This window comes from Lepisma saccharinum, chromosome 16, assembly GCF_977018435.1.
Source record: "Lepisma saccharinum chromosome 16, izLepSacc3.1, whole genome shotgun sequence".
Taxonomy (NCBI): Eukaryota; Metazoa; Arthropoda; class Insecta; order Zygentoma; family Lepismatidae; genus Lepisma; species Lepisma saccharinum.
This window is the reverse complement of record NC_139244.1, coordinates 64,352,577-64,379,497: the sequence shown is the minus strand read 5'-3', so window position 1 is coordinate 64,379,497 and position 26,921 is coordinate 64,352,577. Positions and strand designations below refer to the sequence as shown.

General features: G+C 39.5%; 1 protein-coding gene across 4 annotated transcripts in view; it reads right to left on the bottom strand.

Moving 5' to 3' along the window:
* The window catches only part of LOC146000510 (PTS-dependent dihydroxyacetone kinase 1, dihydroxyacetone-binding subunit DhaK-like), a 138,428-nt gene extending 116,654 nt beyond the window's left edge, over window positions 1–21,774 (bottom strand). Inside the window, exon 1 of one of the 4 annotated variants that reach the window (XM_083138245.1) lies at window positions 21,694–21,774. The gene's annotated coding sequence lies outside the window, so the exon portion shown is untranslated. Of the gene's footprint in view, window positions 1–9,797; window positions 9,906–21,693 lie in introns of those variants that run through there. The other 3 variants (XM_083138248.1, XM_083138247.1, XM_083138246.1) reach the window with 3 other exon arrangements.
* Between the last annotated feature and the right edge of the window lie 5,147 nt (window positions 21,775–26,921).

Genomic DNA, 26,921 nt, shown 5'->3' with positions numbered 1-26,921 from the left:
TTTATTTAGAGATTATATTTATCATACGCGGGCCGGGATTTATATATGTGAAGACCCGCAGCTTACAACACCAAGACCACACCCCAATCCCCTACACAGTGTCAGTTATAACTTTTGGCCAAGCTACATGAGGTGGTTAGTTATACGTATTTCTACATTTTTCATCACATCCGAAGTACCTATTTTTTTCTTTATGTGGTACAGACGGGATCAAATGAAATGTACTTCTTTTTTCCTACCAACTCAGAAGCGAGTTGGAAACTCTTCATTGCTCCTGTATAGATAAGAAAGTGGGGGAGGGCAGTAGCAGACAAGGCCAGCACGCAAACTTGTTTCCAGCAAGCTTTCTGTTGGAGTCTTGGCAGTTTATGGAAAGATTTTGTGTTCCTACTCCCCCCCCCCCCCCGCCTCTCTCTCTCTCCTTGTGTTTGTGTGTGTATGCGTGTGTGTGTCCGCGCGCAAACACCTGTTTCATTTTAAGTTTGACGTATTTTATTGCATTGACTAATTGCTGTTGTGACTGGGTATGAACCAGGTTAGCAATGGAGACATAATGAAGGATCAAAAATACAAAAATTCATGGCATGAGTAGTTAGTAGTAGTAAAGGTAAGGCAAAGTTCGTCGTCCGTATAGAACCGTGCCATGAAGGCACATTTAGGGGATGTGGCAGTAGGGCGCCGCATATTCTTGAGTTCGGCCATTTTGGAGGTCAATGATCAGCATCACGCTCCAGCCGTTTTTACCCCCCCAGGGATGTAGTTGAAACGAGAAAATAAAAATGTTTTACATTTCGCGTATGTGACAGTATTCTTTGGATATTGTCTTGGAAGTGTCTGTTAACATCCTAACCTGCAATTTTGTTTAAGGATAAAACTGGCTGAAGGCCGCGAGTGTTCCTGAGAAGTAATGAGCATATCACATAATGCGCAATAGTTTGGCTCGCGTTTTTCGAAAAAATAATAATAATAATAATAAAAACAAAATATACAAATCAATTCTACGAATGCTTACGTCATTGTGACCATGGAGTGCATTTTGCACACTAACGAGGATCTGGCGTCTAGACATAAGGTCAGTATAATGGTCTGTGGGGTTTGGGATGTGTCCTATCCATCTACGTTTGTAGTTGTCCTTTCACAACTTTCATCTTAACACACCTTTCATTATCCAAAAGTGGAAGAAAAGCGAAATAAAATAAATAAATGAATCGGTTATTGTGTCCCTGCGTTTTTCAATTTATTACCATGACCGAAAATTAATGTTTCGCTGATGTAATGCATCACTATAATCATGTAAATTATTTTCTGTCATCATCGTGTGCTTAATCATTCCTTAAAGCATAGACTCTAACGCTGTTGTCCTTAGTGTAATTGATCTTATTGTGTGGAAGTTTTGATGTAGGCAAAAGAATGGTTAAGAATAAATCTCAATTGATTGTTCGAAATTTAAAATATAATAATTCCGAGGTGACGCATATTAACTGTTCTTAGTTCGATGTCAAAGAACGATTTTTCCTATACATTAAAAAGGATTCCGGCCTCAGTGGTAGAGTGGTTAGCAGAGCTTGCTTAATGAACGGCCTTGGCATTGTGTTCATTCGGTGTCTCATTATGAGTGTCGCTTCATTAATTTCATCATTTCATCTACCATCCTCATCGTCGCGTTTAGCCAAAAGTGGCACCAGAAGCGAATTAAAATAAAGCAAATCAATCAATCAATAGAACATAGGGTCTCCGGTTTCATAGAGCAGTATACAAAGCACTCGGTCATGGAGGCCCTCAAAATTGAAATAATAATTGCAACAGAAAACCTGATATTAGAGTATTTTAAGAGTTTAGGCATATTAAAAATTCACGTCAACCAACAACAATTTCACCTGTATTGTGTGATATATGGTTCTGCCCTAACAATTGATTGATTGATTGATTTGCTTTAATTTCACTTCGCTTTTTGTGTCACTTTTGGCTAATTTGCGAAGATGGGTAAGTGATGATATAATGAAATTGATGAATGGACACTCAGAAACATCCATGCTCAGGCCGGGATTCAAACCCGGGACACCTGGTCTTGTGTATTGGACCGGTGGCCATCCACCGTCGTGAGGAAATTGGGGAGCTACAAATGAGTAGCGTGACGCTGTCACGGAAACCTACAACGACTGAAGGCTTGTCTTGCTGACCACACTTCACCCCATAATTCCCACCTCGGCAGGTGGAAGTGAGGTCGGCAGTCGGTAGGTAGGACCTGGTCCTCACGGACTGTTGCGCGACGGGTTGTTTTTATTATTACAATCTTCAAATAAAGCTTTATCGTTATATATTACCGTATTTCATCGCATAATCGTCGCACCCTGTTTTTCAATCCAAAAAGAGAGAGAGTGAGAGAGGGGCGGGGGGGGGGGGTAGGAACACAAAATCCTTCCACAAACTGCCAAGACTCCAACAGAAAGCTTGCTGGAAACAAGTTTGCGTGCTGGCCTTGTCTGCTACTGCCCTCCCCCACTTTCTTATCTATACAGGAGCAATGAAGAGTTTCCAACTCGCTTCTGAGTTGGTAGGAAAAGGGAAGTACATTTCATTTGATCCCGTCTGTACTTTTCAAAGCAGTTTTTTTCCCCCAGCGAAGGCCCGGAGCTGCAGCCCTCAAGCTCATCCTAAATCCTGATCTCATTTCGACCATACCCTGCATAATTTTGCACCTCCTAAGCTCACTAGCTGTTTCTAATCATAGTATTCAATTGGTCACAGTTTTCTTATTTCAAGATCTCTAGTAATTCCTTCTGCTTTCTAATGATAAAGTTAAATCTGCTTTTTATGGGATGATGATATGTGAACATTTCTAGTATAGATAATATTCATTAGTAAAATATACATGTAATGAACACCAGAATACACTTATTTATTGCAACATTGACATATCTATAAGTATATGTACTTAGAGAATTTGATTGGGTGGGCAATCGGGTTAGCACAGGAATTTTTGGGTGGGCGCTTGCCCATCCGTGCCCACCCCTGCCGCCGTCCCTGTGAAGCATCCTTCCTACAGTCCAGACCTCGGTCTATGCGACTTGGCACTGTTCCCTCGTGTCAAGAACAGGCTAAAATGAATAGGTTTTCCAACGAAGAGGCCCTTTTAAGGGCGTGGGATGACGAATGTGCCCAGCTCCCTGAGGAAATATGGAAGAGCAGGTTCGATGACTGGTTTCGAAGGATGAAGAAGCGTATTTTATTTGATGGAAAGTATTTTGAAAGACAGTTAAAATGAAAGGTATATTGCAAAACTTTCCTAGCACCTTTTCTATATACACTCCAAAAGATGCCTAGTGCAACCCGTATCACACCACAATTTTATTGCTTTCTAACAGAAATAATAAATGGGAAACACTATCACATTTTCGTCATGTTTGATAATTGACCCAGTAATCTGTCCTAAATCTTACACTAGCCGACCTCCGTGGTGGGTGGTTACACAACGCACTGCGACGACAGCCTGGGCATGGGAGTTGTTTGTGAGTGTCCCTAAATCAATTTCATATCATGACTCGTTCTCATCGTCGCAATTAACTAGAAGTGGAAGAAAAGCGACGTTAAGTAACAAAAATCAAATATCCTCTCCCTCTGTACCACATGTATCACTATTATCAAAAGGTAGATGAGAGAAACAAAAAAACTGAGCATTCCAAACTTTATAGAAATCCAAGAAAACACATTTCACGCCTTTAATAATGCAAGACCATTCAGAATTTCCCAACAGTTGTAGATACTGCAAATCTGGAAATCATTTTCAGAAATCTGGATCTGGAAAGGAATTTTTTTTCCTCATTCTGGTATGACAGTACGGAATCCAACACACCTTCCTTAACAAATCACCAAGTCAATAAGTGTCTTTGTTGTGTTGCTAGAGACGTAGGATATAAGAATAGTGAGAATTCCGGATAAGAATGTGTTCTTTATTTTCACAGGGGGAAGTTGCCCCCTCTAGCTACGGGCCTGTTTACTCAGATGGTTCCGGCACACAATGTTAATGCATGTAAACAGAGGATAAAGAGTGGTAAAAATGTTCCGATTTCACGTTCTGATTAAAATGACGATTTAGAGGATACTTGCTCCCAATCTTTTTGCCTCCAAACTATGGCCTCTTAATGCTAAGCCTTGTCTACAAGAGAAAGCAAACTTTCCTTTCACCCCCGCCCCTCATTTTGGAACAAAATCGCTACCAATGGCCTTAAACATACAATTGTGAGGTTCTATCTATACCCCCTAAAAAGATGGAGTTCAACCCTCCCCCAAAAGGAATTCCTAGATACGTGACTGAACGGACAGGCCCATGTTTCTATGGTGTAGTTTTTAAAATTGTTGTACATAAACTTTTAGTGGAAATGTCAGATGTGAAAGAATTATTTTATCTTAATGATGGATATCTGTCATAATTATCTAGATATTCAGAAAATCTCGTTGTCCATCATGTTCACGACAATTATAATCCTCGAAAGAGTCAGGTAGATATATTCTTTCATTCAAAATACTGCCTCCATATCAGTCTGTTAAAAAATGAAATATTTATTTTCAAGAAAAATATGTTGATATGTAAACTTCAATAATCCTACCAAATTTTATTTGTGTATAGATGTAAGCATTAATTTGGATAACATCCTAATTGTAATACTCATATATCACATTTAAATTGATACGCCACTTACATATGTACGTTATTCTCAAACACTATAGTAATAATTAGTACCTGAAGTAACACTGCTATCAAAGTTATGAATGAAGGGAAACGTGATAACAAATAACAAAATATATTTTCCAGTAAGTACAACTACCATACTAGTGGCTTCATTTGAATATGCATATCGTTATTATAATTTCTTTGTCCAGAAGTAGTGCAAAAGTAGCGAGTAGCGGACAGGAGTAGCGTACGAACTACTTTTTGGTAAATGTAGCTGCAGCTGTATCGAACCTACATTTTGGAAGAGTAGCTGTAGCTGTAGCGAAGCTACTCTTAACATGTAGCTTTCTGATCACTGGATAAGGTTTAGCATAGTGCGGGGGCAAAGTGACAAAAAGTTGGGGAGCAACTGCCTCCCACGTAATCGTAATCGCCGCCATTGCTCATTGTCGTGATTTGCCAAAAGTGTAAAAGAAACGACGTAAGAAAATATAATTTAACATTCGAATTTGGAGGCATCCCGGATAACGTAGTGGTAACCATCGCCTTGTATTCAAAGTTCTCCCGGTGGAGGCACGTAGCGGTTCGGATCCCACTTTAGCCTTTCTGTCCATAACCTGAAACCACCAAGAGGGTTCGGGTTCGAATCCAGGGACGGCGACAGGGGTGGGCACGGGTGGGCAAGCGCCCACCCAAAAATTCCTGTGCCCACCCGATTGCCCACCCAATCAAATTCAATAAGTACATATACTCGGGGATATATGAATGATTAAATATTCAAGTGTAACCTGGTGTTCATAACATGTACATTTTACTTGTTTATTATCTACGCTGGAAATGTTCACATATTATCAACCCATAAAAAGCCACTTTTGTCATTGTTGAAACAAAAACTGTGATCAAATGAATACTTCCATGTTTAAAAGCAGCTAGTAGGCTTAGGAGGCTCAAAATTATGCAGGGTATCATCAAGATTAAATCAGAATTGAGGGTGAACTTGAGGGCTTCAGCTCCGGGCCTCCACTACGTATATATATTCCGGCCTGTCTATGGTTAAAATAATCTCCAAATAAACAAATCTAAACATCATCTTAGCGTTACTTCCACCTGCAACACAATAAATTATTTCGACTTTTTAATTAATATTAGAATAATTTAATCAAGAAGACTTAGTTAGGTGGGTAGGCCATGTGACACGAATGGCGGAGGAAAGAATAGTTTACAGGATTCTTGTTGGGAAACCTGATGGTAAGGGACCAGTAGGAAGGCTAAGACGAGGATGGAGGGATAACGTTGAGATGGACCTAAAATAAATCGGTAAGGATGGGAAAGATTGGATTGATCTTGCCCAGGATAGGGACAGATGGAAGGCTTGTGTTGCTGCAGCCATAAACCTTCGGGTTTAAGTATGCTATAGAGCAGGCATGTCCAACGCGTCGATCGCAATTGACCGGTTGATCGAGGGGCGTTTGTTGGTCGATCGCAGTTATCTATTGTAATTATACGAATATACGTTATTTGAATTCAACTTCTATAATGTATAATGGCTGAGTAGGTACAATTTTTTGCAAAGATTAACGATTAATAGTAGCTCACTGCCTGTTGTGACAATGAAAAGTAGATAACTGCTTGATTGAAGTTGATATGCCTGCTATAGAGTATAATATAATTTTAATTAGCTCTGCATTGAAATTCCAGAAGTGTCCCTTTTTTTTATTACAATTTTTATATACCTGTCATCTTCAAATATCAATATGATATACGAAATATCAACTTTATATTCGTTCTACTAATAAGAAGGAATCACAACAATCACTACAATACCGAAGAGAATAAATTTTAATAAATCAGTTATATATGGAAAAAGCTACAGAATTATTCAATTGCTAATGAGTGCCTTATCCTATTTAGAAATCCTCGTTCCACACATAAATTTTGTCACATGAATCAGCCGAAAATGTAAACAGAATCTGTAGATGCAGCTGAAGTAAAGAAAACAAAGTTATGTCACGACGTAGATAGAAGACGATTTTGTTAGTTTGTTTCTAAGCCCACTTTCATGCTCAGATAGGCTAATCGGGACTAAACCTACAGTTTAACGTGTAGTCCGAACCCGTGTGCATTGTGCTTCCACCAGAGGACGGGGAGTCGAAACAGGACCTCTTCATTATAATGCGACAGCGTTATGCCCTTTGGGGAAAAAAAATATACAGAAAGAACTCGCACCAAACGTGGCATTTTATCACCACAGAAGATGCGTCTATTTTAAGAGAGTGATTGCCTGAGACAAATATTTGAGACTTTCGGAAAACAACGTCATTGTTCACGGAATTAGCTGCCTTGATCCTCTAATGAAACGCTGTGCGATTGAAATTACCACCTCAACTTTCTAAGAGGTATAAACTAATGAAACTTCAATTTTGGACGAGTAAGTTCTGGTTGATTTGTTTTATTTTAAGTCATTTTTCTGATAATTTTAATAATGACGACGTTATAAGGTTCAATGGTGATTAGATGAAAGTAACGAAGGGGCGAAAACAAACACACGCTGACACTCAAAATACAAACCCTCATAAATTATTACTTTGACAGTGGTTCCAGGCGCCAGGGACTCGTTACCCTGAAAGAATAAAGTTTCCAGGGTATGCTGCACAGGATAGAGGTTGACATTCTAGTGTGTTCGAAATGGTCACGCCATACAACCCAATGAAAAATAGATGAAGTATTACTGGTACGATGATCAACTTCGATGAATTCCTTGTGTCCTAAATCACTTTGTTACCTCAAAAAATATGTTCATGTAACCATACTGTATTGCTTCTCCCGCATTAATAATATGACAGTTCTTCAGAAAACGAAGAGCAACTTAGCTAATAATCTCTTAAATTCTGAACAGATTTCTCAGTCTTACTTGTTTATTACTTATGACGAGTGATATTTTGTCAAAATAGCCTTTCATTAGCCTAGAGATACTTAATGGACAATGAACAAATAATTTGTTTTCCGTGTGTGTTTTAAATCATTCCTAATAAGACGTTCATTTTAATCCAAAAATTCAGTGGCGGCGATTAGGAGGAGCGGGAAGTGGGGGATGCAGTTGCCCAGCCACATTTTGCCACTTTTTGCCCCCGCACTATGGCCTCTTTATGCTAAGCCTTTTATACCAAGAACACGTATATTCAGGGGTGCCCACGGGGGGGATTATCGCGCAGGCTGCGCCATCGAGATTCTTTGGGGGATTTTTTCCCTTCAAATAACGTAAAATTGGAACATTTATATATTTTTCCAAAATACAGGTAAAAATTTTACACCTTAAATTCACCATATTTAATCCAAAATATGAAGAAAAGAAAGCGTTTAAGGTCATTATTGAAGGTGCGAGGGGGGTGGGGATAAATATCCAACTCTTATATGTTAGGCCTTAATTGACACGTGGGTTCTGGGGGCAATTCTGAATTATACGTTGGCGGGAACAGTATTCAACTCTAAGTCTTAGATTATAGCGGGTATTTTAGTTAGATGGGCATTGAGCATTAAGGTATCCAATTCTTGTGTATTACTATTGTCTTAGAATGTTGCAGAAATTCTGGTGTGGAGACCGAGAATTAATTTTTTGGAGGAGACAATATCCAGTCTTCAATATCAACAGTAAGTCTAAAATTGGCATTTACATTTTTGTGGTAGGATTGAGTAAGAAATTTAAAGGGGGAGATAGGAAGCTCTTTATAAAGTGTTAAATCTTAGATTGTCAAGGGATTTCTGTAGTGAAGAGAGAGTTTGAACATTAAATTTTGGAGACTGTATTTAGCGATATGGTATCCACACGTTTTCGACCACGAACGTGCCAAAACAGAAGTTGGAAAATATTAAATATCCCGGGATCCTAAGAAAGTATTGACACCCCGTTAAATTAATATTCTTGAAAGCCTGCAAAGACATGGATGTAAAAATGTTGCTTGCTTCGCTCGCAATAATGTGTTTGTTACAACAATGCGTGTTTGGCACTTTACTAAGGTGGATGTGAATTTTTATGCTATAGCTGCATTACAAGACATGAGCGATATTCTCCATATTAATGAGTAACATCACTTTTTAAAATATAGTGTTTAGTGTTGGTATACTGCTTAGGGATTACAATATAGTTTCAGGGCGCAAATGATATGATTGGGGGGGGGGGCATGATTTTTGTGGGGATGCGCCATTGGCCTTGGGAGGGGATGGGCACCCCTGCGTATATTGTCCTTGCCCTTCAAATGTTGGCACTACAAACATTCAGATAGATTTGTCAGTTGTACAAACCTTGTAAGCTAAGAAAAGTAACCCTCAAGGAGTAAGAAAATCTTTCAGTCAAAAACTTATACGATGAAAATACTATGCTCAGGAACATGCATTTAAATTACGAGAAACTTCACGATTGTCTACCATCGCACTTTCTATCACTGTCGCCGAATACATAAAATCAAGTATGTGCCTTGTATTTGCAACACAAGCTTAAACCTAATTCACATTTATTTCACTGCATTAACATGCATGAAAGAATGTGATTAGAATGTATGGCTGGTGCATGGCTGCGCATGTGTAAACACTTCGTTGAAATAATTGTGTGCATCAGAGACAAAACGAAAGGAAATGGAACAAGATGCGAGGATAGATTAGAAAAGAATAAAGAGGAAAACAAGGAAAGGGAAAAGAAGTAAGAGGAAAATCGGGAGTGTAAGAGAGAGGGGGATACATACGTCGTAGGTACACACACAAGGTCTTACATTTATACTGCCCACCCTAATCTATTACTTTGGAGCTTCTGCCCACCCGGTCGAAAATTTCTGGCGCTGCCCCTGTTCGAATCCCACTTTATACTGTAGGTCCGGTCCCAATTAGCCTATCTGTGCATAAAAATGGATTTAAATTTAAATTACCAATAAAAAAAAATCACTCAACCTCCATTTTAATTCGAACTGCAAACCTCTGCTCGATACGAGTATCATGCATGGCTAAGTTGTGAAAGGGGCTGCAAAATGACTGCCAATAATTCCAAGTTATCTTCGACCAGCGAGAACAGACACATGCCAAAACACTATCAAAGTAAATTTTCGTAAACTGTGTCTACAGGGTACAGCTTACTTACGTATCACGAGCTCAGTCTTATCTTGTAAAGCACAAACATCCTTCTAGTGTTCGCCACTGCCCCAGTTTCTTATAATCAGCCTTCACGCAAGCACCATTAGACTCAACTGTTTCCTTGCAATCATCTGTTACGTCACTGGCTCACGTGGTTGGAGCTTGTTTCGCGTATGGCACGCACTCGTTGGCTACCTTCTGGCTGCACGCTTCCGGCGAAGAAGCAAACAGATTGAATATGCAGGGGAAAAACCGTGGCGAAGAAACAACGCCAAAGAAATAACAAAGCGAATGATAATAACAATCACGATGGAATAACAAATAAGAACTAAAATGCAGAATTCTAAATATTATAATAACAAAAATAATAAATAAGTATAATTTGAACACAGAAATTAGACCTTTTAATTTCTTCTGCAGAATTTTATAGCTATAAATTAATAAAACGTAGATATGAATTTCAATCGTTTTTAAAAAGGCATGATCAAGACTTTGGATTTTCCCTAAGGTTCTTACAGATCCAGGAACACATCATTTATAATGGGTTGTATTGGGTTCCGCAACAGGACCGGAAACGTTTTCTCGAACAATTTAACTCTTTCGCTGCGGTCGTCGCATTTATGCACAGCACGCCAGGTGCCTTGCTCTGCGGAAGTCGCATTATTGCGACTTCGTACTTCCACTTGCTGCGGGTGTCGCATTTCTGCAGTACGTCGCTTTTAGTAGCCTTCTGACATCTGTTGATAGTATTTGGAACTATTTGAACTTGTAGTTTTGTTTTTATCCGTATGATGTCACTAATTACGCCTCCGTTTAGAATTCTTTGACATACGAGCGTTGAGTTTCTCTGACATGTCAGTTTCAAATGCACGTTCGAATGTAAACAACATGACTTCGTCAAGTTGTCAACACTTGTCTGATAATGATGTTACTCAACTGTTATTTGCCGACTCAGAATCAGAAGGTGAATTAAGTTGTGTCGATAATAGCGACAGTTTTTATGAGACTTCAAGTGGTGACAGTGATTGTGTAGTGTCTGATGAAGAATTTGTACCTCCGTCCGTAACATCATGGAACAGATGTTTGTTTTTTTTCAAAATTTCAAAATTTTTCAAAATATCATACCACCAGGGTATACGTACAGAATGGTTTGCCAGTGCAAGGAATGACTTTTGTAAGTTCTCTATAACATATTTTGCAATGTAATTGTGTAAAATTATTGTTTCTAAAAAAATGTTTGTAAAATTGTTGTTTCTAAAAAAATGTTGTTGTTTTTTCAAAATTTCAAAATATCATACCACCAGGGACTACAGAATGGTTTTCAAGTGCAAGGAATGACTTTTGTAAGTTCTCTCGCATATATAATGCAATGTAATTGTGAAAATTATTTGTTTATAAAAAAAATATATTTTCAAATTTAATTACGCAGCCAAGGGATATTGTGTGCCAGAGAATTCCGCAGTGAAAGAGTTAAATTCGGTCCAAGTTGCGTATTGTTTCATTGAAAGAAGGTTCCTGGACGTATTTAAATTCACCCGGAAAAAAGGTTCCTGAACCGAATTGAAATACTTTAAACATAAAAGGGTTTTTTACGGTCTAGAACCCATTTACGCTTGCTGGCGAGAATTGAGTTTATTTTCAATTCCTGGACCTTTAACAACCTGATTTTCCCTTTCCTGCCTTTTTAAATCGGTCTGGCTCACAGACGTCAGAACTTATTTTGTAGCGCTGGTGATGTAGGGGGTGATTGTGGGCGGAGCACTGGTTATTAAATCCACTAACCGATTTATACAATATATTTTCCTTATACATGGTGTTCCAAAATGAATATCGGGGTTTCAATGAAGTGTATCTTCTATTACATATACATTACAGATATGAAACATACCTTAAAAGGAAAGGTAACTCAAACAGTTTTTGTTTCTACTTCGCAGGTAGGTGATGTTTCGTAACTCCGCCGCAGCACGGCGCTAGTAGTAAAGTTGGAGATGACTCCTGAGCGTAAAGCCTTCTGTGTCTTGGAATTCGCAAGGTGTAACTCAGCAATTGGAGTGCAACGTGCTTTTCGGCGAGAATATGGATGTGATCCCCCATCGGATAACAACATCCGAAGATGGTATAACCAATTTAAGAATACGGGATACCTGTGCAAAAGGGAAGAGCTCCGGAAGACCACGTCTACCAGATGAGTAAGTGGAACAGGTCAGCAGGGACGTCGTTAGGGGGGGGGGGCTCTGGCCCCGGCAGTTATAACTCTGACCCCCGCAAACAAAATTTTGATCTCTTAAAAATTATCCTAAATTAATACTACCTATTATTTTCTGGTAAATTTGTAGCAGAGTTGAATACACTGAGCGGGAACAAACCTGCTATTCCGAAGAAAATCTTCGGAAGCAAATGTAGGACAGCAAAATTCCACCCTTTCGTTGCTTGCCAGTTTATAACCAAAGGCATAAAATCTGCCTGCTATGAGGTTATTACCCTACCCTAAGTTCCTGAAAACCTTTTGCCTTTTATTGCAAATGACCCTTCCGTTACAGATGGAATCAAAGACTCCGCCGAGGCAGAGCGGTCAACAGTAGGGGGGTCGAGCGACATATGGAGAGAGTTCTCCAGCACTGACATTGTTCTGAGATATAAAATTGCTCCTTGCTTCAGCTTCAGAGGCACAGATTAGCTTTGTGTTCTTGCTTGCCAGCAAGGTCTGCTATCGGGTTGCAACGGTCACTGTGTATTTCTTCGTGTGCGGGAAGAGTTCTAGCGTTGTTGTGCATTTCCATTTTGAATGGATAAATTTATCAAAACTGGATATTTTAAAACTATCTCAAAACATGTGGAACATAACGACAATGAAGCTGATGTTGATCCAAGTTCTGACGTTCCAAAGTTAGACAAAACAAGTGAATGTACTAATGTGAAAATAATTACTGATCTTGGGGTAGATAATTCTAGGCAACCACTTTTGCAAAACTATCCAAATACTACGCTCGGAAAGCGAAAGCGATCATTTCCAAAACACTGTTTTGCATCTGCGCTGTGGCTAGAATATAGTGTGGAACTTGACGCATGCTTTTGTTTTCCATGACGTAAATTTGGCACAGATTCAGAATATGCAGAATCAAGTTTCAGGAAAATAGGGAAGAAACCATGTGAAAAAATTAAGGAACATGGAGGAACGTCCTATCATCTAAAATGCATGGAACTGTGGGCGAATTACAAAGTGAGTACCAATTAGTTTTGTAAAACAATTGTGTGTGTGTTCGTAGTTTAACTTAAATAATGAAAATGTCTGTATCGAGTGTTCAAATTGAAAAAAATGCTAAGGAGAAAATTTCACAGCTTCCCTTTTCAAATTTTGAGATTTGTACCTGCTAGAAAGCCAACTGCTTTGAGCAGAAATTTCTCTAGGGGTGGGGTCTCAAGAATCCCGTACCTAAAGCATATGGACTGATGGTTCAAAGTAAATAACACAAATTTTCCAATTAATGTACAAGAGTTCAGTAATCACTGATCTCGTCTCAGTGGACTTTTGTTTAATATCAGAATTATTTTTCTTAGAGGAAGGCAAATTAATCAGGAAATATTTTCTCATCAAATACATATTGTAATTTGCAAACCAAGAACAATATTAATTTTAATGTAAAATTCAGTACAGAAACTGACAATTTATATGCTGATATTAATACAATATTTACTCTAAGTTGAAAGAAGTGATTACGTCAAATTCTTAGCAATAGCAAAATATGATCGAGAATATTTAAGAGGGAAAATTCTTTACATGGTCAGGAATAAAATTAAAAACTTCTCCACACATTTAAATTCGAACACTGTATGTACTCTGATTTTCGTTTCCCGATTTTACATTACTTTACTGACACTTCTGGCTAATGTCAAAGATATGCAACGGTGATACAAGAAATTAATGAATGGACAGTAACAAAAGACACGCCTGCCTCTCCAGCCGAGGACATCGCGTAGTGGTAATGTCGTCACCATATAATTAAAAGGTCCTGGCCTGGGTTGAATATCTAGTGAACGCACATAGTGGTTCGGATCCAACTTTAAACTGTACGTCTAGTCCCGATTGGCCTATCTGTGCATGAAGAGGACTTGGTACAAAAACTCACGGACTCCAACTTAGATCATTTTGGGACAAAATCGTAATTCGGTATCTAACGTGCTCAGCCAGTGAGGAGGCTAGAATCAATAGGTTTTCATTTTGGATATTTTACCTTTTTTCCTACCTCGTAGGAATTTTTACAAGTCGATGTGGATGGATTAATGATGGACGGATGGAAAGGTGATGGGAGCATAGACAAACAGAATGAGTCACCAATGGCTGGTGGAGGTTTGAACATGGGATCTCTGATTTCCTAGCCCTTTACGCTTACCACTCCGCCACGAACACTGGAATAAATTAAATAAGTAATGCCATTGTTTAGAATGGATATCGGGGAGAGTGAAGCCTAGCTAATAACAATGTACACTAATGCATTGTTGGCATTGCTAGCAGATGTTAACGGTCTACCAATACCTCACACAACGGAGAAATGGCAAATACCTATATTTGCATTGTTTTAAAAAATATATATAGCACTGACGAACGAAGGAACAAAGCTAATCTCTATGGTCTAGAGCAGGAATTTCCAAACTTTTTCGTTTCGTGGCACCCTTAGTGTTTCAAGATTTTCCCACTGCGTCCAAATCAGAATGTAGGCCTATCTAATACTTGCTTTGATTGATTGATTGATTGAATTGATGTTTTTAGTCCATTTCATGCACAATAAGGCTAACCGGAACTGGACCTACAGTTTAAAGTGGGATCCGAACCACTATGTGCCTCCACCGGGTATCGAACCCGGGACCCCTTAATTGCAAGGGAACGACTGCACCACTGCGCCATCGGGAAGGCCCAGAAATTAGAATAAAACGCGATCCTCTTTCTTCAGGAAAGCAACATCTTGACAAGGCACAAGGCGGCCCTAAGACCAGCACAAAGCTTGAATGGAGACAATACAACAAGCTTGTTCAACATATGTTGGCGCGATGGTTGCGGACAACCAAGGGCGGCACTGCGTCCCAAATACTCTCTGAACTGCCTTTGCGTCGAACTTGACAAATTTCATGGAGCGGTCTTCCTGGCTTTAAGGGATCAATTATTGTACCCCTGCTGTTTCAGTGCACCGTTTCTGTAAGGCAATACGCAAATGCGGTTAAATTTTCTCTTCCCCAGTAAAACTTTCTTTTCGATTCATGTTGTTCATTCTGCTAGATTTTTCTTCTATCCAGGGTGCCAAGTACCAGAACGGTCCAATGACCTCGCTGCCCTCGAGCAAGCAATAACTTTAGCGAGGAGGTAGGAGGGTTTGGGGGAGGGAGGAGGGGCAGATGCAAGAGGACGAAGAAAATGTAGCAGTTTACTTACATGATGACTCGTGAAAGTATTTGTTATTGCCTGTTTGAAAGAATGAAAGGTATGAAATTAGTAACATTTTTCTTGTTCACTTCGCTCTCAATATAAGCGTTTCTAATAACTAACAAGTTATATGTGTATATGTGTGCGTGTTCGTTTATGTAATATGATTTGTTAATGATGACATACTGGATACCAAATAATGAAAAAGTAAAGTAATGTGCTCCCCTGTGCTTTTCGCCATGCCATGAAAGCGTATAGGGGTGTGTATTTAGGGCTCCACACTTTCTTGATCACGGCCGAAGATGGGGAGGGCCTCCCCGATGGCGCAGTGGTAGCGTCGTCGCCTTGTAATCAAGGGGTCCCAGGTTCGATACCCGGTGGAGGCACATAGTGGTTCGGATTCCACTTTAAACTGTAGGTCCAGTCCCAATTAGCCTTATTGTGCATAAAGTGGACTTAAAACACTAAATCAACCAACCAAATCAACCGAAGGTGGGGGTGATGTGATCAGCACCATGCCCCTGGCCGCCTTTACCTGCCAGAGTTTCTTCCATGTACCCACTTTATACATACGACGCTGGGTGGGCACCGGAGCCGCTCGAACAGGTGAAAAAAATCCCGGTATTCTCCAGAATGAATAGGAAAGATCCTACACAGAAAAATTTATCAGATGTCACGAAATCAGTTTAGCACTTCCACAGGGGATATAGTTTCGATAAAAGAGAAGAGGTTGTCATTGACACAGGCAGAAAGTAAAATACATTAAGGAAAACTGTAAAGTAATAGTTTAATAGTAATTACATAAATTGATTTGCTTCCTGAAAATTGTTATTTGACCTCCAGTATTCACATATATATTATATATACTTCTTAGTAGTTTAATATACCAATGCACTATATATGTAGCAATATTATAATGTAATATATATATATATATATATATATATATATATATATATATATATATATCTGTGTGTGTGTGTGTGTACATTACACACACAGAGTTATTTAACTTTACTGTCTGGTAATATTTACATAGGAACAAATTTCAGATTTGCCCCCCCCCCCGAACTGATCAACCTAGCTACGTCCCTCCAGGTCAGAGCAAGTTTCGGTCGGAGTCCCAGGAAATCTGTTAGGCGGCGAGTCGAGAACTTTCAATGCCGTCCACGACTGTTTGGAGGGTGGTACGAAAGAGACTGCACATCAGGCCGTACCGTCCACATCTGTTACAGGACCTAAAGCCTGAAGATAATGTGACGCGTGCCATCTTCTGGGAAAATGTGCTGGACATGGAAAATGATTTTCTTACACGTGTGATCTTTAATGATGAAGCCTCATTTTATCTTAGTGGACGAGTGAATACGCATAATGTGCGTATTTGGGGTCTGAAAATCCACATCAAGCAATGCAACACATGAGGGATTCGCCAAAAGTGAATGTCTTTTGTGCTCTATCCAAAGAACAAGTGTATGGACCTTTCTTCTTTGTTGATAACACTATCACTGGTACTGCTTATTTGGACATGCTCCAATAATGGTTCTACCCTCAACTGGATTGTGAGCAAAAAAGGAACATCATCTGGCAACAAAACGGCGCGCCCTCACTTTCAAAATGTAGTACAGAATTGGTTGAATGCTGCTTTTCCCCAACGATGGATCGGTCGTCATTGTGAGGATGACGTGGCTCTTCTCCAATGGCCCCCAAATTCTCCCGACCTGTGATTTATTTTTGTGGGGGTATGTAAAGGATAATGTATACGTGCCACCGCAACCTGGCGACCTCCCTGAATTGCGACGCAGGATTGATGCAGCTGTGGAGTCTGTTACACCAGGCATGCTAGCTTCAGGCTGTGTCCAAAAGGTACAAAGTACATACTTGAAGTACAGTCTTGACGGAAGTGACGTCACCTAGTGCAGTTTGAAAGCGCCAAGCAAACGAGTGTACAAGACCAGAGGACGCAGCACACGAGCGGTGCACACTTGCGATCTGTGCTTGCTTTTCATTTGTTAAAAAAATGGACGTCTGAAGTCAATCAGCTGGTAGTTGTAGTTCTTCCATTGTGTGGAAATGTAAGTAAACAAGTTTTTAAAATACTATGTAACTTTATTTATTGGTTTTATTCATATATGCGTGGTTTGTTTCTTCTATAGTGAGAAGGTGTTTAAAAGTGAGAAAACAATTTATTTTCCCGCGATCGTAAACCATGTTGCGGAATGTGTGAAAATTAATTTGAAAGAGCAAATTTCTTTCATATTTCTATAATTAATAACGTGCTGTGTTATATAAACTGCACGCCGAGTCATGTGTGTGTTGTTCACGGAAATCAAGAGTGGCACATACAGTCGATGTTTGATAATTTTAGTTTCGAAGCAACTTTTGTTGCATTCCTCACTTGTGTTGGCGCTGCAGTCGAAGTGCAGTTCGAAAGCTTTCCGCTTCCAGGCTTCAAGACCGCACTGCGAGTATGCTCTCGAAGTATGCTCCCTTCAAGTATGGTCTTGCAGCTTTCGGACACAGCCTCAGTGTGGGAAGAAATTGCCTACAGACTAGATGCGTGCCGTGTCACAAGGGGATCTCATATTGAACACTTGTGACAAAAAAACTGTTTGAGTTACCCTTCCTTTTAAGGTATGTTTCATTTCTGTATTGTATATGTAATAGAATATACACTTAATAATTAAAACCCCGATATTCATTTTGTGTGTGAGCGTGATTATTGATATTATATAGTATATTAATTGTATATTTATTAGCTATAATAAATGTATAATATATTAAAAACAATAAGTTGCTGACCAAGGCAGTTTATTAAGATAAAAACACTTAACACGTAACGTTTCAACCCTGTATCAGGGTCTTCCTCAGACGAAGAACTGTTATACTGTTACTGAGAAAAGTTGTTTGTTTTGATGTCTTCTATACGTTTCCGTGGTCCGTGGGCGCCATTAAAATGACACCCTGTACAATTATGTTGACTTATGTAGCAAGCCACGTGCATTGTCGTACAAAGAAAGATACCCCTAGACAATCAGAGCCGAGTACGAAGTGCACCGAACCTCGAGTGAGGAGGTAAAGTGTGAGGGGCAGGCAAGTAACAACCACGAAGTAATGGCCAACTCGGGGTCATTACATAAATCTCACTGTTGTCAGGCACAATTGTTGTATCCGCGTTGTTCATTTCTTTTCATGAGCGGAGTAGGTAGGGTGACCAGATATTTGTTGACCAAAAAGAGTATAGTCTATAGGTTGAAGGTGCGCATGCACAAAACATAAAAAGAAAACGAAAATAAGGGTGGCTATTTGTTATTGCTTCTATTATAACTCTATAATATAGGTCTACACGCTACAGATTCAAATTACCTATGGAACTAATGTAATTAGCTAATTACAAATACTTCCTCAACATCGTTCATACTTCTGGGATGATTTTGCTTTCTTGAGTATGTTTAAGTCGTCCTTTATTGCCAGTCCAAACTCTTCACAGGTCATGTCCACATTGGATTTCACTTTCATTACTTGTTCGAGTGTTGACACCGGGAGTGTACTTTTTTCTTTCGCCAATAAGTTTTAATAACAGTGAAGAGTCTTTCACAATCAACATTTGTACCAGGCAGAGTAAAGAAGAATTTTATAAGAGGCACAATCACTCTTAAATTTGACCCAGCCTGTTCTAAATCTTTGTACACTGACCTCCACTTACCCATCATTGTTTCTTTTCTTTCTGTGCATTTTACACGTAAAATAATGAATGAAATTAAATAGCAAGGAAAATAGTATATTTGGGGATTTTTGCAAATTGAAAAGAGTATAGAGTATGTGAACCTCTAAAATAGTATAATACTCTTAAAAAGAGCATGTCTGATTACCCTAGATTAGGGAGAGAGTAAAGGAATGAATTGTCTCTTTCCTGAGACACCTTAGCATTTTAAATTGAGTTAATTAAATAAAATTTATTCTGTAATAAGAGAGCTTGAAGGCGGGCAAGTATCTAGAATTATACTTGGGCTGGGGGTGTGGGGGGTCCGAACCAAGTGTCTAAGGAATAATAATAATGTTTAAATTGGAATAATAATTTTAATTATATAAATGAATACTGATTAAAATATATTAATTAATTAATATTATTACATGAATAGGTAAAAAGACCGTATAACAATAGAGATATAGCAGAACGTTATACGTATGGGCATAGTTTGCATAAAAACAAGTGCCCTGGCAAAGAAATTAATGTCAAATAGATGCAGAATTGAATATTTATTAAATAACAAAAAAGGATGTTAGATCCAGTTGGCGAATATTAAAGTGCCTGATTAATATGCCATGCATATTATCATAAGTTGTAGTGTGCAAGCATAAATCTTTGGTACTGTCCTTCAAATCCCTATGATCCCAATAGTATAACCCTTACCTTAAAATTAGTTCAGAGGAAATTAATAATCACCGATGATACAATAAATGCTAAACAATTATATTTTCATTATTTAATTATAGTACTTGATACGTCTTTCGGGGGGGGGGGTTGGACCCCCTGAAGCCCCCTAAATACGTCCTTGCTTGAAGTGCTGGAAAGTTATTGCACTTGAGTGAAATTAGAGATTTGGGCATTTATTACCAGAGATGTGCAATGTGCATAGCCCCCTTGCTAAGAATATTCCATAAAGCATCCCCCAGCTAAGATAATTTACCTATTCAATCCCCCACCTACTGCACTGTCTCCATGGTGATCCATACAACCCACCTATCCCCAAACTCGACAAGGCTCTCCCACAGTTAGGAATTTTCATTTCGAGCAGAGACCAGACTTAATTTTCTATTGATTGAATTGTTGTGTAAAGTCCACTTTATGCACAGAGAGTATAATTGGGACTGGACCTACAGTTTATATTGGCATCCGAACCACTGTGCCGTGCCTTCACCGGGTATCGAACCCGGGACCCCTTGATTACAAGGTGACGACGTTACCAATACGCCATCGGGGAGACATGTATGTGGATTTTAATTTCAACGGCTCACATAAATACAGGTTCAAAAGCTTGTTTTGGTAGTTTTGCGTTACAAGGCACAATTTCACATACTGTATATCATGGCTAAATCTTTAAAATATTTTTTTTGCGAGAGCAGTTGGTTTACGGCCGTTAAACGCGATAACATGCAAAATACCCCACTCTTTTACATGCTGCATAATCTTCTCTTGATACATGGCCGTATTTAGAGGGGGGGTTTCTAGGGTTCAAACCCCCCCGAAACTTCTGACATGTTGAATTAATGGAAGTTCAGAAACCAAAATCTGTAACAAATTTTCAATTTTTTTTCGAAGCATCACAAAAATACATAGAGACAATGTTGAAACGATCGAGCTAGAATTTTCATACATTTGGAATTCTGAAACTTGATTGAAACAGGATTTATTCTCAGAATCGTAGCCCACCCGCGACCCCACCATTATCACTTCTGTTGTCATCTTTCCAGTGTTGCTCCCGCGTCACAAGGAATATAGTCCCAAAATTCCCTTTCCAGCCTTTAAATTCCCTGTCCGATAAAGTCGAAAATCCCCCTTGATAGGAGTTCAAACCTAGGATCTCCAGTTTTGTAGCGCATTACGTTCGCGATTGAGGTTACAATCCATGCACCAGGCTAAGTTTTTTGAAAAGAATAACTGGTTCCACAGTTTTCAAAATTCCAAAAATTTAATTTTAAAGTCAAACAACAAAAGCTTTATGACTAAAATTTCCATCTAACTTTTAAAGCTTTTCTCTTGAAGGTATCTAAAGTTTAATGACGAAGTATAATAATTGTGCATTTCAGTACACACTGTATGAAACGTAAAAAAACGAAAAAAAAAAAACTTATGCTGGATATTCACTCATCTGCTGGATTGAGTAAGCCCCCTCAAGGATATAACAATAATATAATAATAATTATTATTAGTATTATTATTATGGAATAAAATTGTTTTATTATTATGAAATTTTAATTATTATTGTACAATTATTGTTATTATTTCTATCATTCAAATTTCTGGCGACGCCCATGGGAACAATTATGAATGAACCCCCCCGAAATTTTTTCCTGCCTACGGCCATGTCTTGATAGTATTCCATCTTGAATGTTTTCAAATGACTACCGTGCTTAAGAACATAGTCTCAAATATACAGTGCGTTCGGAAAGTAACTATACAACTGTCATACATTACTACAATAATATACACAATGAACAACAAAGAACCAGACACACGTTCTCGTCTCAAAGCACCAGCCTGACTGGCTCGCAGAAGCAAACTGCACACAACGCAGCATTACCAACGTTCGCAGAAAACATTACTCGCAACGCACGGAATGCAATCCCTCAACATATAATCGTGTTTATATAGGTGTATAGTTACTTTTAGAACGCACTGTACTACTGAAAACAGGTCTCATTATTTTGTCCGCTTAGATATCAACTGATGGATTTAGGAACTTGAGTATCTCTAAAAATAACTTACCAGTATGTTTTCTGTACAAAGTGAGTGCCCGCTTGCCTGCTCTCAGAAACAACTTGGAAGGAGAAATGACGGTGTAATCGCAATGACCTTGACCAGAGGCCTCCACGAGAAGATTACATCGCAGTTGCTACTAGCTTCATATGGCACGCAAGAAATGTATCCATCATTCTCTGAATTGCTAGTAGCTGAAGTCTTCTAAAATAATTACAGTTGATGTTATACCGTATACGCTTTCGGAAGGAACATGAGTTCAGCCAATACGCAGCAGCTAGCGGAAGAAAACACAGAGAATTCGCTGTGTCCAATATTAAACTACAATTGTATTTTATTATAATGCGTACACAATATATATGAGTACAGTGAAATAATATAGTGAATATTTCTACACAGAATTATAATAACACATCACTGCAGGATATAATACCTCAAACTCAGACTCGCAATGTTCGAGAACGCCCACAACAATGGAGGGTCACTAGACGAATTTAACACCCATTGTTTCTCCAAGACATAACAACGCCCGAGCAGTCGGGAAATACCGAATGGAAATTTTAAAAACTCGTTCATTTTCGACGTTTTCTGCATTGTAAGTGTCTGGAAATTATCGGAAATCGTTAGTTTTTATTCCAGTAGGGTGACCAGACATACTCTTTTTAAGAGTATTATACTCTTTTTAAGAGTATTATACTCTTTTAGAGGTCCATATACTCTATACTCTTTTCAATTTGCAAAAATCCCCAAATATACTCTTTTCCTTGCTATTTAATTTCATTCATTATTTTACGCGTAAAAATGCCTTAAAATCCACAGAACGGAAAACGTCATGTCAACAAACTGAAGTATTTATTTAATCCTTGACTCAAGAATTTCCTATGAACAATTTCAAGTGTCATTTTCATATTACATCAAGAAGCAAAACATATTTCAAATTCATTGGAATTTAATGATAATGATTAGGGCTGAGCGGATACCACTTTGAACCGATACCGATGCCGATACTCTTACCGATACTTGAAAATTGCAATAATTAAAATTTTTTCAAAATATTGATCAATATTGGTGTGTAAATAGTCTCCTCCAATTATATGCATCAACATACCAAGAAATTTGCTTTAGAATATTCAAGAATTGCATCAGAATATTAAAATAGATATTATGTAGTCACAAAATATAGTTTTTGTGCAAAATTAGTGTAAAATAAAAAGGAAGTTTTAATTTTGCATAATTTCCAGGATAATTAGACTGTCAAGAAGTCGCGGGTGATTTTTGCGGACCCCGTGAAAGAGCAAAATTCATGCGCACCTTGAACCTATAGACTATACTCTTTTTGGTCAACAAATATCTGGTCACTCTATATTCCAGAAATGCAAAAACAATCACTTAAGGTGAAAATGACGACTAGAATTCGAGATTTCCAGAGCTTCGGGAAATATCGAACATTTCCCGTCCCGAAAATTTCCCGACTTTGTAGGGAAATTGCAAATTTTTCCCGTCCCGAATGTCGGGATTAAAAAAAAATTCCCGTTCCGATCCCGTCCCGACGCAAATAATTCTGTCCCGCACACCCCCTAGTTCAGACGTGTTGTTTCCCAATGTTTCTTCAAGAAACGATAACTCCGGTTCAGTGGTAGTGTTGCCCACGAGACGAGACATGTCTCGTCTCGTCTCGTGTCCCGTCTCGTTTTCGAGACGAGACACGAGACGGGACAAGCGTTTCAAAATTTGAGACGAAACGAGACTGACCATCTGTCTCATCTCGTTTTCGAGACGAGACACGGGACGGGACGAGACGGCTCGTGAAAAGTCTCGTCTCGTCTCGAAAGTCTCGAAAAAAATACAAACAAAATAATTAATCAGTTGCGAATATTTATGTACTCGAAGTAAAGGATATTCTTTGGAAACCCAATCAGTGTCTATTACATAGAAAAAGGCTATCTTATTTAGTTTTTATACTCTTCCGAAATCCAGTATTACTTCCATTTTTCAGTGTATTCAAGCTTAGTAATTTTAAGCTGAAATAGTACTCCAGATAAAAGTACTTGGCTAAAATACCGATTCAGATATCTTTCTGTATAAAAATATTGTGAGAGAGAAGTATTCTCGATAATTTCTTTGAATGGAAAATTTATGAAAAATATTGTAGCTAAACCTTACGAACTAACTAACTAACTCCCTAGCCTTATTAAACCCGAAGGTTCATGGCTGCAGCAACACAGGCCTTCCATCTTTCCCTATCTTGAGCAAGATCTATATACTCTTTTCCATCCCTACCGATTTCCCTTAGGTCCATCTCAACGTTGTCCCTCCATCTTCGTCTTGGCCTTCCTACAAGTCTCTTACCATCAGGTTTCCCAACAACGCCTTTAAAGTAAAAACTACTGCTATAACGCGCAGGGTGGTATTTGTAGGGGGGATGGGGGAGTTTCCTCCCCCATCTGGGTACTTGTATCCCCCCCTTTGCTTGATAAATGTGATCCATGGGGGGAAATGTTATATGGCATAAAGTCATTATCTCATGCTGTCCCTAGACAGTCAGTAGAATTTCCCCCACTGGAAATTTCTTAAATACCACACTGAATAGTTAAGTGAGACATACAATAGTTGTAACGAATTTGCCTAGACTATACCCACGTGTTGCAGGTATCTTTACTTGAAAAATCCTGAAATTTCTTCAACAACTGCTATCCCAAGGGCTTCCTTCCATTCATCCTTGCGCCAAACGATGTGGAGGTAGCCACTGCCATTGTTTAGTGTAGGTCCTCTTCGAGCCTTATTAGGGACAATCGTCATAAAATTCTCGCCAGCACAAACAGTTCATTCATTGCGACTCCTCTTCTCAAAATCAACAGCTCCATCCTCAGTACTGTTTGCAAACTCTAAAGATTTCGCACCAAAAGCCTGGTAATAGGGCAATATAGTTAGAAACTCTTCGTTGACGTAAAGAATCTATATTGCCCGAAGTCAAAGGAGTAAAAAGCGACATGCAAGAGGCAAGAGGCCTGCCACTTGGAAATGAACCCTCAGTAATAAATATAACCTTCAGAACCGAAGCGACATGACGAGCGGGACGTGTCGCTTGTCGCTTTCGTGTCGCTCGGACTTGACCGTTTTCTAATGTAGTGCATCGTGACGCCTCTGTCCGTTGGTAGCGCGTGCGTGGGGAAAGCCTGCTTAGAGACTAAAGGAGCTTGTGTCGCTTGTCGCTTGTCACTTCGGTGCGAAACCCTTGTGTCGCTTGGGGATTCCACCGATCGAACGCAGGCTTGCACGGCGTCTCATGCCGCCGCGGTGTGCAATACTGCTGTTGATGGGCTAGTTCCCAAGCAGCATGTGTCGCGTGTCGCTTCGGTTTGAACTCTCCCTTACATGAAACCTTGCAACCGAAGCGACGCAACAAACTGTTCGGGGTCGATTGTCGCTTGCGTGTGGAACGGATTAGACCGTTTCCTGAATACCGTGCGTCATGTTGCCTCGGACTGTGAATGCTTGCTAATAAACTGAAGTTGCCTGTGTCACGTGTGAACTACCATGTCGCTTGTCACTTCGTTCTGAACGCTCCCTCAAGAGAGCTTGCAGACAAAAGCGACACGCGACAGGCGAGAAGCGACAAGCAACCGCATGGAAACGAACCCTCAGTAAATGTGACCTCCCGAACCGAAGTAACACGACAAGGTGTTCGTGTTCTTTATCGCTGAAACTCAATATCGTGCATAGTGTAGCCTCGGTCTGTTAGTTGGTAGTGCATACTATGGGGTGACTATTTGCTTATATACGGAAGGGGCTCTTGTTGATCGTAACTTCGGTGCAAACTCCCCATGCGGCTTGTCGCCTGTCGCTTGTTGCTTCGGTCTCAAAGCTCCCTTAGTGTACGAAGGATAAAAGAGTTGATTGAAGGCAGAAAAAAAAAGTAGATTTCATTCTCTACCTATTAGTAATTGACAAACATTATATTAAATACTAGCTGATTGCCCGTCGTTGCTCGGGTATTTATTTATCCCAATCTTCTATTGAACAGGAAAATAATGAATTGTAACTATAGTGTAAAATGAACTTGGAGTTGAACGGCATTGGGAGTGTCACTATTCATCTTAGCGACCCCGAAAACAATGGATTCCATACTAATATCGTTCGTTTTACATGCCACACCTTCCCATCCCCACCCCTAGGGGTGCCAGAGGTGTCTTGAGTTGAACGGCATTGGGAGTGTCACTATTCATCTTAGCGACCCCGAAAACTATGGATTTCACACTAATATCGGTCGTTTTGGATTATTTTTACATGTCACCCCCTCCCCACCACCACCCCCAGGGCTGTCTTACCCCCTCAGTATTTCTTTCGAGATTTCAAGTGATACGTGTACCAAGTTTGGTTGAAATCGCTCCAGGCGTTCGAGAGTTATGCCGGAACATACACACACACATACATCCATTTATCTATTTATTTATTAATGTCCTTATGGTTAAGAAACCTTATTTATTCTCACTATACAGTGAACAAAATATTTGAAGGTTTTACCCACTTTCGGGAATAATATTTTGTGATGTCTTCCAGTTTTAACTTTTGTTGGCATAATATCCTGCATTACTTTTACGAGACGAGACGAGACAAAACGAGACGGGACGAGACGAGACGGGACAGAACCCTTCGAGACGAGACACGGGACGAGACAGACGTATATTTTCGAGTCGAGACACGAGACGAGACGACATTTTCACGAGACGGGACGAGACAGACCAAAGTCTCGTCTCGTTGGCAACACTATTCAGTGGCGGCGATTAGGGGTAGCGAGGGGTTCATTTGCCCCCTTTTTGCTACTTTTGTCTCTACACTATGCTAAACCTTATCTACCACGGGAGAGTAAACTGTCCTTGCTCCTCCAGTTTTGGCACCTTGCCAACCCAATCGCCGCCACTTCTCCAGCTGTAGGAGACAGAAATCTATGAGACTTGTATAGTCAGGTTCAAAATGTCTTGCTCCAACTTAAGATGAACCTTAAAGTGTCGAATTTTATGAAAACTCTTGCGCGCAAGGAAAATACAGAACACGGCGTTTAACTTGCGCGCCGCAGTTTCCTAACTGGATCCAAACCACTCCGCTGGCTATCGAACCTGGGACCCCCTTCATTGCAAATACAAGGTGACGAAGTTAACCATCATGCAATCGAAGATTCCTATCTACTTTTTTAGTTAACTCGTTAATGTACACTAGGGATGGTCAGATCCGGATCC